The sequence below is a fragment of the Lipophrys pholis genome (assembly GCF_963383615.2).
Source record: "Lipophrys pholis genome assembly, chromosome: 21".
Classification (NCBI taxonomy): domain Eukaryota; kingdom Metazoa; phylum Chordata; class Actinopteri; order Blenniiformes; family Blenniidae; genus Lipophrys; species Lipophrys pholis.
This window is the reverse complement of record NC_137649.1, coordinates 15039415-15054673: the sequence shown is the minus strand read 5'-3', so window position 1 is coordinate 15054673 and position 15259 is coordinate 15039415. Positions and strand designations below refer to the sequence as shown.

The 15259-nt window shown below is 42.8% G+C and overlaps 1 protein-coding gene across 1 annotated transcript in view; it reads right to left on the bottom strand.

Annotated features, from left to right (window-relative positions):
* foxo3b (forkhead box O3b) overlaps positions 1-15259 on the bottom strand; it is a 41115-nt gene that overhangs the window by 5075 nt on the left and 20781 nt on the right. The window lies entirely within an intron of this gene.

The following is a 15259-nucleotide window of genomic DNA, read 5'->3' as shown; positions in this document are numbered from 1 at the left end:
CTAAACTATGGGAATACCTGAAAATGACAAGCTGTTAAACTCATGGTTTTCAAATATTTCCATCGTGCCCCAATGTGACAGAATTTTTTTTATTTTAGCCACAATCAGTGTTAATCAGTGTAATAACTTTGAAGTTTATTTGGCAATTTGACATTTAATAAATTCAAGAGGTTTGATTCTTGTCCCAAAGCCAAACGATCAATGAAACATTTGATTGGCCCAATTGTTTTAATGACTTTATGTTTATTGTAAAATCCATATTTGTGCTACATAAACATGATTTTTCTTTCTTCGAGCTCTATTCACACCTCAGCGATAATGGATTAATTAACTTTTAGTTCTGATCTGAAGAAAAAGGTAAGACCTTTAAGGCTTGGAGGGTTCACTGGTTCAAATTATTTTACGTTTAAACAAAGAGCAAAGATAATTGTGGAATCAATGGCAGAAATAACTGTTAGCTTCGATCATAATTGTTTGATAACAGCATAGCAATGCATTATAAAGAGATGGAAAACATCCTGCTCCTCCCCTCATTGAGAGCTTTTTACTGACTCATTTCATGTTCACACGTGTCGCAAATGTGACAGATTTCACAGAGCTGCACATGTGCGTATTAATATTAAATAGCTAAAATAAATATTGTCAGACCTCAAACTGCAATGTAAGTAAAGTAGTCGCTGTCACAAAACTGCAGCGAAAACATGTTGGGATCCTGTCGACTGAAATGCAAAGTAAGTCTTACGTTGGTTCACGTCAGTGATTAGTGCAGGTTAAACGGACCTTTGTATGATGTAAGCTCTGGGGGGGGTGCAGTTATTGAGACTTGAAATCCAAACGTTAGTTGATCCGTAAATGCTACACTTTCCTTTCAATTCCCCCTCCCTCTTCTGTAGCTTCTGTTGTTTCACAAACACACAACTCTTATGGGGCCTAAGGGACACTGGGTCTATGTTATATCCTCCCATATAAACAAACCAACCGCCATCCGCAACATGCACTCTTTCTTCCCTCTCTGTTTTCCTCCTGTATATTTTTACTCCGTACAACAGAACAGATTTCTGGGTTCAAACGAGCTACGGACCAACATTTTTGAGTTTTTGTGGGAATCACAATTTTGTTTTCCATGAAAAATCCCCATCTTTCCCGGGCAGCAGTTTACAGGCAATTTGGTCTGGATTGTTATTCTGGTCAAAGTCGGTTCAATCAGAGAGACGGGGGGAGCAGGTTCAAGTTACATTTCTGAACGCTACGTTGGCAGAGAAAGCGAGTGTGATCCCCGGGGCCAAACTGAACCTATGACCCTGTGTTTGTGAGTGTGTGTTTGTTTGGGTTTGCATTTTCCTGTAATTGTGAAATTACCAGCAAAATGTTTTTTGTATAAGACTTTTTTTTCCCTCTCCCTGCAGAACTTTGTGTTTTCTGCTGTCATCATAGTGCATTAGTAAAGCCATAAAAAGTTGCAACGATAGTGTGTGTGTGTGTGTGTGTTAATGCATGTTTCTCAAATGTCCCTCTGTGGGCTTGTGTGCGTGCGGGTGTGTATTCAATGCAATGAGGTAAGATGAGAAGAAATACCAGGGAGACCAGTGTTTATCCTCTGCCAGCATCTCTCGAGGCATGACGTAATGCTGTTTTATTACTGAGCATTACACACACACACACACACACACACACACACACACACACACACACACACACACACACACACACACACACACACACACACACACACACACACACACACACACACACACACACACACACACACACACACACACACACACACACACACACACACACACACACTCTAAGTGTTTCCAGCTGCCAGGAAGATGTAACTAAAAAGCAGAAGATAGACTTTGTGATGGAAAAAGAAAGCCTTTGTCACGTGAACGAGAAGAGAATGGATGGAATTAGAGTTTCTTTCTGTCGTTTCTGTACACATTCACCTGCCAACACCTGAATCAATTTCAATTCTGCCTTAGTTTATCCTCATTCAGCTTGTCCCTGCACCTCCACCTCCTCAGCTTCCATACTTATATCTCACGACTTGAGTGACACATTTCATAACTCCACTTGACGGAGCAGGAAACCATTTAGCTATCGATGCAACTTTATCCAACTCTGGGTTGGACTGGAGCCGATGGCAGTGAACTACTGGTGAAGGAAAGGCACGCCCTGAACGGGTCGCCAGTCCATCACAGGTCAAATATAAAGACACTTGCTGTCCACTCATATTCACACCTACAGTCAATTTAGAGAGGTGTTTTTGGGCTGTGCAGCAACAACAGTAGTGGATCCTCCCACATCCTCTTCATCTGAAATCTACTTTCAAAACTGTGAGCACCACAAGCCAAATTTCATTCAGTTCCAGTGAGCAGGGATGGAGTTGTACTTGTGGCAAGACAACTGGAAAATATGCAGTTTCCATCGACTGACCTTTTAACCATACTGATATTTTCTTGCACTTTTCATGCAGACAATCAGCCTCTCAGGCAGACCACAACATCTGATTCCTACAGTAATTACACACATTTTCATATTATTCAACTTTCCAGGACTTCATCACATGCATTCATCAGTGGTGCGGAAGCCGGTCAACAGAGGATACCCCCCCCCCCCCCCCCCCCCCCCGCATCCCGCTCAGGCCGCACACATAGAATTGTGACTGTGCACTAAACTGTGTGACCCTGTCAATACAGTACATGTAAATAAGAAAAGTTCAAAGTCTGAGGAGGAGAGCATTCCTCAGAAGAAAGAGATGCTTCATTTGTGAACGCAAGCTCCGGATCAATACGTCCATCTATGTTCAGTACACAGCCTACATAGATTCAAGAGAAGAGATAACTACAGTATTACTGCTCTTTCTGTCAGGCTTTCTCTTGTGTTTGCTTATTCTCCCTCTCTTTCAGAATGTGGCCCAGTATGTCTGCCTGGAAGAAAAACCATGTCTTTTTAGCGTTGTGTGCCAAGCTGAATGTATGTACTGTATGGGTTCATGTGTGTTTGTGTGCGTGTATACATGGCACACTGCAGTGTGAGTGGGATGTTGTTTGCTCTCTACTGTAGCTCCTCTGGGGTATTCCCAAAGCCCATTAATAAAAGCAGCTCGGTAAGGCAGCAGCTCTGATTCATCACTCCTACAATCCAGCCACAGGAGCTAAATAACTCTCATACAGTAAACACACACACACACACACACACACACACACACACACACACACACACACACACACACACACACACACACACACACACACACACACACACACACACACACACACACACACACACACACACACACACACACACACACACACACACACACACCATTCATGATAGCTTCAGGTAATTCTAGGACTTGTTTTTCTTTTCTTTTTTTTCTCTGTCTTACTTTTCCCATCGTTTTCTGTTGTGTCAAAGTTTTCCCCTTTGTTTGTTCGGTGTTAATTCTGAACCCAAACAAATGCATACACACCCATCCACCATTCTTTTTAAAATGTTACATTCTGATAAACCATTCATCCATCTATATTGTTTTATCTAACTTTGGATTGTAGAGTCACTGTGGAAAATCCCAGCTGACTATGGGTGAACAGAAGAAAGGTCACCAGTCTGTCACAGAGCAAACACACACACATTCACCCCAATTTATAAACAACAACCAACATCTTCAGATGTATATTTTTTGGACCCGAGGAGTAAATTGGAGAAAATGCATGCATGCTCAAGGAGAACATGCAAACTCCCCATAGAAAGACCCCAAAGCTCAGACTTTCTCATGTGAGGCAAGGGTGCGAACCACGACACTGAGCTCTGTTAATAAAACATCTGCTAAATAGTTTTTTATGAATAATCAATATTTTAGCTTGTTTTTAATAGAATCAATTATTTAGGCACCTCTTGTAGCTATGATGACTAAGAGGCTCCAACTCTGATATAACAAGGTCGTCATTGGTGAGTGTGTTCCTTCATCATAATGGTGTATTTCCTGGAAGGACACTTTGTCACTGTTGGGTTTTTCACTGTCAAAGTACCTTGAAATGTATTGTATTTGGCATTCCATAAAAAGATTTAATTAAATCTGCTGTTGCTCTAATGACAACTATAAATCTCCAGCATTGTTACAGCAATTTAAATTCCACTCCTCGCTTTATTCATATTTTTACACACTTGACTTTAGAGGACAGTTCAATGCAATGTATTCCCTGCTACTACTACAATTCCTCCCACTACAACAGCCACTTAGTAAGCAGTTAACGCCCGGATTCCATTATTTTCTGTTTGAATTGAGATCTGTGGACATGTTTTACACCTCGGTGAAGGTGAACACTGTTATTCTTAAAGCAGTTGCTCAATCTCATCTGATGTCAAATGAAGGGCTGTTTTTGTTGACATTTCGTACGGCTGACTGGTGTTCAGAAAGCTCACCTGCGCTGGTTTTTAAAAAAAAAAAGAAAAAGAAGAGAGCAAGAGAGAGAAAAGAAAACACCAACTGCTCATAAGACCAGTTATCCTGGTTCAGTACTGTTGTGTTTTTAAAGCCAACAAATGCACAGACCTGACAAAGCTGAACTCGCTTTGTGTGTTAGGCCCCAGCTCTCTGTGTGTGTGTGTGTGTGTGTGTGTGTGCGTGCACCAGCTGCAGCCAGGACTCAGAAACACAGAGGTCTTTTTGTCCGTCAGCAACATGTGGGAACAATTAATCACTGTCAGCAACCACGCTAGGAATCTCTCTCCCTCCTTTCTCTCAATCTTCTGACATCTGAAGGTGCAGATGAACTCATATATTTGCATTTTTATAAACCCGAAAGTTGCATTCAGAAAAAGAGTCAAAATAGAATGGATAAAATAATAAGTAAGGCTGCATGGTGTAAATGTATAGAAAGGATAATCCATTTACATTATTTTGTGATTGGTTGAGAGGATTTCTCCAGATGCTTTCTAATTGGCTGTAGCTGTCCCAGCTCCAAGAGCCATGATTGGTGGAGTGAAATTGGTTTATGTAGCCAGGCAGTGCAGAAAAGGGAGGGTCTGCATGGTGTTGCAAGTGTATTTCATCACCCAGCTACAGCGCGTATCTCAAGTCAAATGAACGAACTGGGTCAGTTTCACTTTGCTATGTTCCTGTACACTTTGTGCTTCTGAAAAGAAAGAAAGAAAAACAGCAGGTGGTGGACAGACACTCCTGTGCTGCTGTTGAAAAGAAGTGCGGAGGGACAGAAAAGAAGGCTTTGTGCTTCTGGAAGGAGTCGTCTCAAAAGGTTACAGTGTCATCGAGTCAAGAGACAACACTGGGTCAAAGGTCAAAGTCCTTTTGAAGTCGCAGGTCTTGCATCATACGTCTTGGGCCCCACCCATTTCTCTCCATTCCCCCCCCCCCCCCCCCCCCCCCCCCCCCGCCTGTTGTGATTGGACAAGCTCTGTGACCTGAGCATCGCACCTCTGACACACTTATCAAGCCACGGGAACACGATGTATTCATGTATGTATGAGTCCCGGCAAAACAAAACACTTTATCAGCCGTTACATAAGCCCGATTTATCCAGAACCGAGTGTCAACACTGAGGGATGCTGGGTCAAGCTGACAACTTGGACAACATCAGTTACCGTTTAAGATAAGCAGAGGAAAATATCACTGTGTACTTCCTCAAAACTTTTAATGTGTTGTTACATTTTGCACACATTTTTCAACTCCACATTCAGTGATCACTGACCCGATGGACCTGTAAGTTCATCATGCATCGTGCTGGAGAGATATCATGATGTGTTCCTTTATGATATGCTTAATAAACAAATTAGAAATATTTTAAGAAAACTACCAACATCTGATGTGTGTGTGTGTGTGTGTGTGTGTGTGTGTGTGTGTGTGTGTATAATGTTGCTTTGGCAGTGACACAAAACTAGTGTCTAAGACGTACTATTTAATTCATGAAATGTCAAAATATTCCAAAGGAAAGAAATATGAGGATGTGTGAAAAACTGTGTCCAAAACTGTGTAGGGAAGGTTGGAACCTCTGTTTAAAATGCCCATACACACACACACACACACACACACACGCAGCAATGTGTGCATGGAGAAGTGGAGGAAGTCTGGCGAGTTGGCGCAGGACGGAGAGATGCAGACGAGACGCAGGTCTCCGACACGTATAAGGCGGTTTATAAATAAACTGCCCGGCTGGTCCGTGCTAACGCTGAGCGAGAGGATGGTTATTTATACTGTGACCCGACACAGACGCACACAAACACACTTTGGGTCCAGGTTCCAGCCGCCCTGAGCTTTGGACTGCAGACAGAACATTCCATTCTCTTCAATCATACGAACGATTCCCGGCCAGAGGCTGAGGCCGGGTGTGTGTGTGTGTGTGTGTGTGTGTGTGTGTGTGTGTGTGCGTGTGTTTATGAGTGTGAAGGACAGGGATCTGGAGTTTGGCAGAAGCAACACCATTACACCTATTTCTGGTCAAATTTAGTGAAACCAGAGAGATTTCAATGTCGAATCGATTCAAGAAATTGAACATATCGAGAGGTTTCTCATATCCACTCTATAATATCTTCTATTAAACGGCATATAGAATGAACACGTGCACAGATTTATTCTATCTCCCACCTTAACTCACAGATATTTCATGCAAATTTACTCGAAACTCACACAGCACAACTTTGCTTTCATATCCGAATTGGATGTCTTGTTTTATTTCATTGTACATATTTAATGCTTTCTGGTGGAGCTTTATTTGTCTTTACTGTATTTGACAAAAACTGCATAAAAACAAGAATATGGATGATGCGGAGCAGGAATAGTAGCTCATGCAAACCATATATGGCCCCTTGGAAAATATAATGCTCACCTCCAGTCTCCCTCCCGAGCCTCACTATGACATAACATGAACACGTTTTCCCTTGAAGGATAAATAATTCTCCCAGCGTGGACCTTGTTTACTCTCCCCAGATTGACAGAGGTCCTCTTAAGTTGGTGTAAACTCGGGTTGATGTCCTGACTTGTATAGAAGAAAACACATACATTCTTACATGCGCCTTTGTAAGAGTTGTGACCTTGACAAATCATGAAGAAGCCTGCTCTTGACACAACACAGGCCCTCACTATGCTGCAATGTCAACCTCCCTCTTTCTTTCTATCCATCTCATCTGTCTGCTGCTCCTCTCTTATTTCCTCGCCTGCGTTCCGCATGTTCTTCCTGGTTGTGTAAAGCCACATGCTCAAAGAACTCCTTGTTTACTCTTACGTTCCGTCCAATCAGTGCACTGGAGGTGGGGGAGTTGGCCGACCCATCCCACCCCACACAGCCAATCAGCGCAGGCCGGTGCAAAGACAGGGTTAATCATGTTACCCTGGTCAGGCTTCATTAGGTTAGTGCGCTTTAATCAGTCCTTTATGACGACCTCAGTTCCTGTTTAGCATGTGGCTCATGGTCACAGGGAAGTTCAGCCAAAAGACAGACACACACACACACACACACACACACACACACACACACACACACACACACACACACACACACACACACACACACACACACACACACACACACACACACACACACACACTAATTGAAAGCAGAGGCACTTATAACCACATATTTTCATGATCTAAACGTCTCTAAACAAATCGATTTTCCAATATTTTGAGAGGAAAAACAAACAATTCAACCTTCAACTGTTCAGTATCGTGGCAGGACTGGGCGTGCGCTCTTTGCTTTGGGACAACACAGGACATCCCTGCTGGGTTTTATCAACCCGAGTTCCAGGACACAGCGTCCTTAAGCTACGGAGCAACTGTGTCTGCCAAGAACACACACACACACACACACACACACACACACACACACACACACACACACACACACACACACACACACACACACACACACACACACACACACACACACACACACACACACACACACACACACACACACACACACACACACAACAGAAACATCTCAGTGAAGAGATGGCTTATTCAGACAAAGACAGAAGGAGAAACATTTAGGGCTGAAAACACATCCAAGCTCAACATTATTATCGTCGTGTGCTTCGGTTTTTTTACGAGTTTAAACTTCCCCTCAGATAAACACTTTCCGATTCCTTTTTTATATTACAAAAGTAACAATACTCCACAAGGTTAGTAAAGAAAATCTGTGCGATATACCTGAAACAAATATAGTTACATTACACTATAAAACTTCATAAACAATAGAGCATGAGTCCAGAAAAGAACTTTCAATTACAGTTACAGTTACATTTCATGTCAACCATCCTAACCGAGAAGAAAAAACTATGCAAAACAAGCACAAGCCGTCTCCCATCCCAGTGATTCCAGCATGAGGATGAAGCTCTGTGTGATAAAGTGCCGTTGGATGTGAACTATTTGTGGCTTTTCTCTGCCCTGGCTTTTGGGTGATGTTGTGGTAACTTGCAGTCTGCCCTTTTTAAGAACTTAAACTATTTCATCATCTGACGTCTAAAAATAGCAGGAAGACCAGACCAAAGCTGCTAGCGACGATTATCATACTTATCCTGGCGTACTGGCTCTGATGACAGAAGCACCATTAGGGCATGTACTGAAACACACACACACACACACACACACACACACACACACACACACACACACACACACACACACACACACACACACACACACACACACACACACACACACACACACACACACACACACACACACACTCTCTCAGAAGGAAATCTATCTGGTGAAGTAAACGGGACGTGACAAACTGGTACGGAAACCGAACAAAAGGCTAATCACCAGGTTAACGTACTGGCATGGATGGCGGAACGAATGTATGCAAGAAGGTGATTTATGAAACCTTATAATTGTATGAGTGTGTGTGTGTGTGGGGGGGGGGGATTGAGAGATAAGCTGGATAAAGAGGAGAGGAAAAAAGGGCATTCGTAATATTAAGACTAGCAGGGTTTCTCATGATTAATTGCATCTCTGCACAATACGAGGAGCACAGAGGAGCACAGGCTTGGAGCGAGGAAGGGGGAAGGGCAGGATCATTCATAATGATCAGGAAGGGGAATGTTTCTACTCCTGTGTGACGATACGGCGCAGGTGACAAGTAATGGGTTTGGGTAATGAGCCCGGCATCCACACCTCATCCCATCACTCGTATCTCAAGGACAATGGAGTGGATTTATTTTTGGCATCCCGATTATTGTAAAGTAAGAGTTGTTTTCATTTTCTGCACACACATTGTGAAGTGAAATGGAAATCTATTCATGAAGGACTGTGGACGAAAAAAAAAAAAAAACCTGTTAAAATGAATTTATAGAAAAATAGACTGTGGTAAACAATGTATCAGCACTCCAGTTTAAACTACTCCAGACTGGGGCGTTATACAACCTGCAGGCCACATGCCGGCCTGTGAGACGTCAACAAGAAGTCATAAATCAAATGAGGATGAGGTTGAGGAAGACAGGTACTGAATGAGTAAAAATCTCATAACAAAACCCACAATACATAAATATTCACATACTTTCCCAGACATGTGTTCAAGCGTTCAATTGATGATGAGTTTAAAGAAAAAAGGATTGTGGCAGCACGGTTGGTTAAGAAACATCTGTATTGCACTTTATGTCCACATTTTTTTTTATTCTATTTTCACTGTGTGTAAATATTACAATTTGAATAACTTTTAATGGACAGATTATGTGGCTCGGTCCTTCACAGTAGTCCCAGTTTTCCATATGGTCTGAGGACAACAATTCAGTTCACGCATGTGATGCAACAAGCTTGTACGCTAAGAAAAAAACGACAGCAAAATCATGCGTCACAGCTTTGTAAGGAGTTAATTCATCAACCACCAGTGCTTTTGCGAGCAGACGCGCTTGTCTGATTTCACCAATGCCATAAAAAGAAAAAAACGAGGCTTTAAAGACCAATTTCCCACTTTGGCCTCTCTCAATTCAAAAAATGGAGGATTAAATAAAACCTATGGAGAGCAGGATGAATTATTTCAAAAAGCACCGGAATGGGATATGGTGAGGTCAGGGGTAAAGCCGAGTGGAGGGTCGTGAGGAGGAAGTGTGGGTGGGGTGGGCTCGGTACATGCTGTTTTTATGTGTGTAACATGAGGTTGACTGAGGTTTACTGCCCCCCCCCCCCCCCCCACTCACGCACACACACCACTCCATCCCGAGTGCAGAGCTGCACTTCTACTGAGGATTTGGTGGAGGTTTGCACATGCTTTTAGGTGAAGTAAGGACAGCGATTGGATTATGGATTACATTGAGAGCCTGCGAGAGATTTATGGAAGAAACTGCAGCGTCTATGATTTATATGGAAAAAGAAAAAAAGGAATTATTTTCACAAATTAGAAAACAGCAGCAGCAGAGTGAACTGTGGTCTGTGGTTTTGAGACTGTGCATTCATATTTTGTGAACTAAATGTATTTCTCATATTGGGCTTTTAATAACAGCTAACTTTTTGCAGTATTCATAAATGTTAACAATAATATTGAAGCTACGATGCAAGAAAGAGCCTAAGAAAGCTCTTTTTTACTAACAAGGAATAGTATTTATGTTACAAGAAGAGCTTCCACATGATCACAAGATCATCTGAGGAACAATACGCAATAGAGAAATATACACTATTTATCAAGTTTATATCTGTTTTGCAACATTGATTATAGTTTCTGGTAAATGCTCCAAACTTTCCCACGATCTCTGAAAATCTGATAAATGAGGGAGGCAATTAAATGTGAAGAGATTAAAAAGAAGAAAAAAAAAGGAATTTTCCACAAGTGATGTCAACTTTTATGTGAAAAGGAGGCACAAAGAAGATTTTTTTTCTTTGTTTTTATGAGTCACAAGACAAAACGGGTGGGAATCACTGCCTACGTTATCTCTGAGGACTCGAGCATAAAAGACTACCTTGCGCGTGCTGTCATGTGGGGACACCGGCGTGCAAAGCTGAGTGTGTCGAGCTGTTAATGCAAAAGGTATGAGGTCATCACGGCTGCTGCATTCATGCCAATTAAACGTCCCTCATGATACGTAACACGTAAGTGTGATGCTGGAAAAGGTCTCCACTCGCAAACTACTCACGACAAGAGGCCGTGATTATAACCATGAAAATGTATGAAATGCTTTTTCCTTTATATTTCTTTCTCTTCTTTCAGATGCCACTCTATCTGGGCATTAATCAATTGACATGAATGACTTATCCGTGTGTGTCTTTGGTGTCAGCGAGTCAAACAAAACAAACTCCTGAATACCTCCGGGTTGTCGCCAAGTCATGCCCAAGGGACTTACTTTGGGTAGTTTTCCATCTGTTGACGTGCACAAGTTTAATAACCAGTCAAACCTTCAATTAACATCGCTGAAGGTGAGCTATGATCTCATTAGACGGATTAGGGCAATAATAGCATTACACATAATCACTTTGGCTAACTAAACAGTGAACCAATCTAGTTTGGACTCAATTGTTTGGAGCAGGTGAGGCGCCGTTTCTTGTTTGCGTGAGTGTATTTCTTTGGTTTTGTGAGCAGGAAGACTGAGGGAGCCTGCCCTAACCCGTGGGCCCCACAATGTTTTACTTGCATTCGAGGGTTAATGATGTGGTTCCAGGGCTAAGGTTACAGTTAGGAATGGTCAGGGTTAGGAGTCGGCACTCATTTGAGATAGTTAAGATTCGGCTAAAAGGCTGAAGGAATGCATTATGTTAATGAGCGAGCCCCAGAAAGACGGAGGTACAAGTTGTTGTGTGTTCCGGTGTGCGTGCGAGTTTTGGTGCAGCGGTGGAGTTCACATCTGGGCCGGATTATTGCTGAGGCCCCGATGGCGTTCACGGGGCTCTTCACGCTATTACAGTGCTAAAAGCAGATACAGTACACACTCCCGCTAAGACCACAGCCCACTAATTTCCTACTGTATGTTATACAATGAGACATGCTCATTGTGTTTGTTGCAACTTTGGTTCTGGCCGTCACGCCTCGCTGCAACAATAATGTTGTGCTCAGCAAGGTCTTTACTGAGAGCCAGTTGCTGTGTTGTAAAAGTGGTGGAAACACAAGAGAGGCCATCTGCTGGTTTTTAAACTCACACTGTAGCCGAGCTTATTTTGACATAAAGTGTGAATCTGAAATGTTCCTGCTCATACAGGGTGAGATTTGTGATGAAGGTAGAAGGAGAGGGTGATATTGATGGATGGCTTGTTGAAAAATGGAAAGAAAATGTCTTAGTTTTCATTCACCTCATGGTTTTTGTCTCATCTGCTGAGGTAGCTTTAATCACAATGCTAAAGAGAAGCATTTTAGAGGTAAAATAATTTCGGGGGGGGGGGGGCATAAACTACAATAAGGTCCATCCACCGAGCAAATCACACATACAGTAAAGACTCTTTTATTTATACACAGTTCAAACTCCAACTGGGTTAAACTTCAATTTAAAAGTAAAACTCTGGGGAAGTTGCATCTTTTGCTTGCAGTCATGGTGGGCTAAACAAAGACAGAAAACCAACATTAAGATGGCTTTGCATTCACACTTGTGTTGCCAGACTGGAAGCGATTGTGATTTGCATTATGCAAAGAAAATCCAAACTGGCCAATAAAAACCACGAGAGTAATAAAACAGCGGTATAGCATTTCCAGTTTGAGTCAATGTAGCTTGCCTGACCTGATCTACCCACTAGTGTGTGTGTGTGTGTGTGTGTGTGTGTGTGTGTGTGTGTGTGTGTGTGTGTGTGTGTGTGTGTGTGTGTGTGTGTGTGTGTGTGTGTGTGTGTGTGTGTGTGTGTGTGTGTGTGTGTGTGTGTGTGTGTGTGTGTGTTTCTGCTGATGTCTGCACTTCCCGTCATGTCAGCTCTCTTCCTCCTACACACACCAGCTGAGCAGCTGGAGAAAGTAGGGACGAGGTGACGGTGAAGGTCTTTGACGCACATATGCTCACACAGTGTGTGTGTGTTTTAGCATGAGGGGAGCAAGACACACACACACACACACACACACACACACACACACACACACACACACACACACACACACACACACACACACACACACACACACACACACACACACACACACACACACACACACACACACCTCTAAGAGTTTTCCCCCAGCAACAGCGAGCTTCTTTCTCAGCTCCTCTGAGGAGTCACGTGATTTCCTGTGTCGAGACAAAAGGAAGGGGAGCAGCTTGCCTTCACTCTTTGCTCTTCTGCTCCACCCCGAACTTGGATTTGGACCGTTACTGTAAATTCCGTACCATTGTCTCAGGTCGGCCGATGCCACAATCACATGCTCCCAGAATCACACCCACTGTGTTCAAACTTCAACTTTCACACTGGTCCCGTAACTCTTTCCTTGTCTTATAGCTCCTGTCTCTCTTCGCTTACGTCACATCCTTTCAATCAGATCTCAAAGGATCCTTTGAAATGCTTTTTTTCAAGAGCAAACCTATTGTTCTGTCACCGCAAAACCCACTTCAGCAGTCTCTTAAAGTGTATCTGTTCATAGTTTGTCCAATACAATCATGCCAGATGACAAAGGTGACACAAGTTTATCTTGGTCTATTTGCGTGATTGAAGAATGCTTCTGATAAGCCTATTAATCATTGTGAAAGGAGATGATGATGATGATGATGTCAAGGTGCCAGCTTAAGTCTGCCCAACCTCCTCATTTGTTTTTCTGTTATACTGTATGTTCAGTAGTTCATTTCCCAACATTTTATTATTTAATGATTTTCATATACATGTTTTCATAGGTTTATAAACACATCTTTAAGTTTTTTTTTACAATACAAAACAAAACTTATTGAAATAGAATTAAAAGCAGCGTAACAGTATTAGAAAAGAAAGCAAATCTCCCTGAACCAAAAACAGTGAGTGACTCATCTGTGAGTGTGTTTGTTTGACAAAGGACACAAGCTCGGACACATGAAAACCACAGCCCCATGAAGGGTGCACAGTGCAGCACATAAAAGAAGCCTATGCTTGTATTCTGTGTATTTACTTTAAAATACACTCCAAACAAGGTCCAGTGTCTTGTTTTTGATTCGTCCTCACATCATTAAGGTTTTCTAGTGTGCAACGGATATGCTCTGGCTTCATGGCATTTTTAATCATTTTTTTTAAAAGTTACAGGAAGTCTGGGGACGAGAGAGAGCATGCTGAAAAGGTTATGAACCAGACTGAAATAAATTCTAAGTTATGCATTTTTTTGTCCAAAGGGACCACCGCTCCTTCCACTAATTCCTCGTTCACCCACTCGCCAGCATCTTTTCATCCAGAGTGTACAGCCAACGAAATCTTCACAGCCTGCACACCAAGCTGTTTCTCTCACGAAACAAGCAATGAAGCAAATTAAACCCATTATTAATCTTCATATCCTGAGAGGTATCATTACTTTTTAAAGCCTGGGTGGATGTGAATGCCGCCCATGCCTCCTTTCTGTCCCTCACTGCTGGAACTTCACTGCCATGGTGACTCTGGTGGAATTTCATTAGCGGGGTCCAAGCAGACTGTATATTGTTATCAGGTCGCAGTATTTATTTCCAGCCTAAGCATGGTGTGAACTTAAATGCCCCCTTCCTATAGGGGGGTTATTTGGGGGTAAGAGCTTGAGCATCTGGGCCACAGTTTACCCAAAGCTGAGCGGGTTCAGTGAGGACACAAGAGGCCCTCTACTGCCTTCCTACATCCTCCTCTTTGTCCAGGATCTCTGAGGCGCTCACAGTTTAGCACTCCATTTCATCCATAATAATAGGCCACTACCATATTTACCGAGGTTCACAGGTCAGGTTGGTAGTTCCTTCCATCCACGGCCATGTTGCGCACATGACGATACACACACAGGCGGGTCGCAGCAACAGCGTCCCGTCGCCACCACTCCACCTCGGCCTCGGCTCACCTTCCGATCCAGTTCTTTTCCTCACAGGCCACATTTTGTATTTGTATTACCCAGCTATTGATAAGCCACTGGCCTGTTGTTTCTTTTAGACGGGGTTTTGAGGAATGTGTGCACGTGCAAGCATGACAGGAAACAAGTCTCTGAGCGGCAGGTAATCCTCTCATCTGATCCGATAATGACGTCCCCCACAATATCCAGTCTGTGGCTCTGACATCAGCCCACTTTCCCTGGCCTCATGTAAAAGAAGCGACTGCAAAGTCTGCCTTAAAAATGGCTCTCCAATTTTCCCAGATGAAAAATAAGCAACGATAATAACGCCTCTTGTAATGGCTTAAAATCGGAGGGGTATACGGACAGCC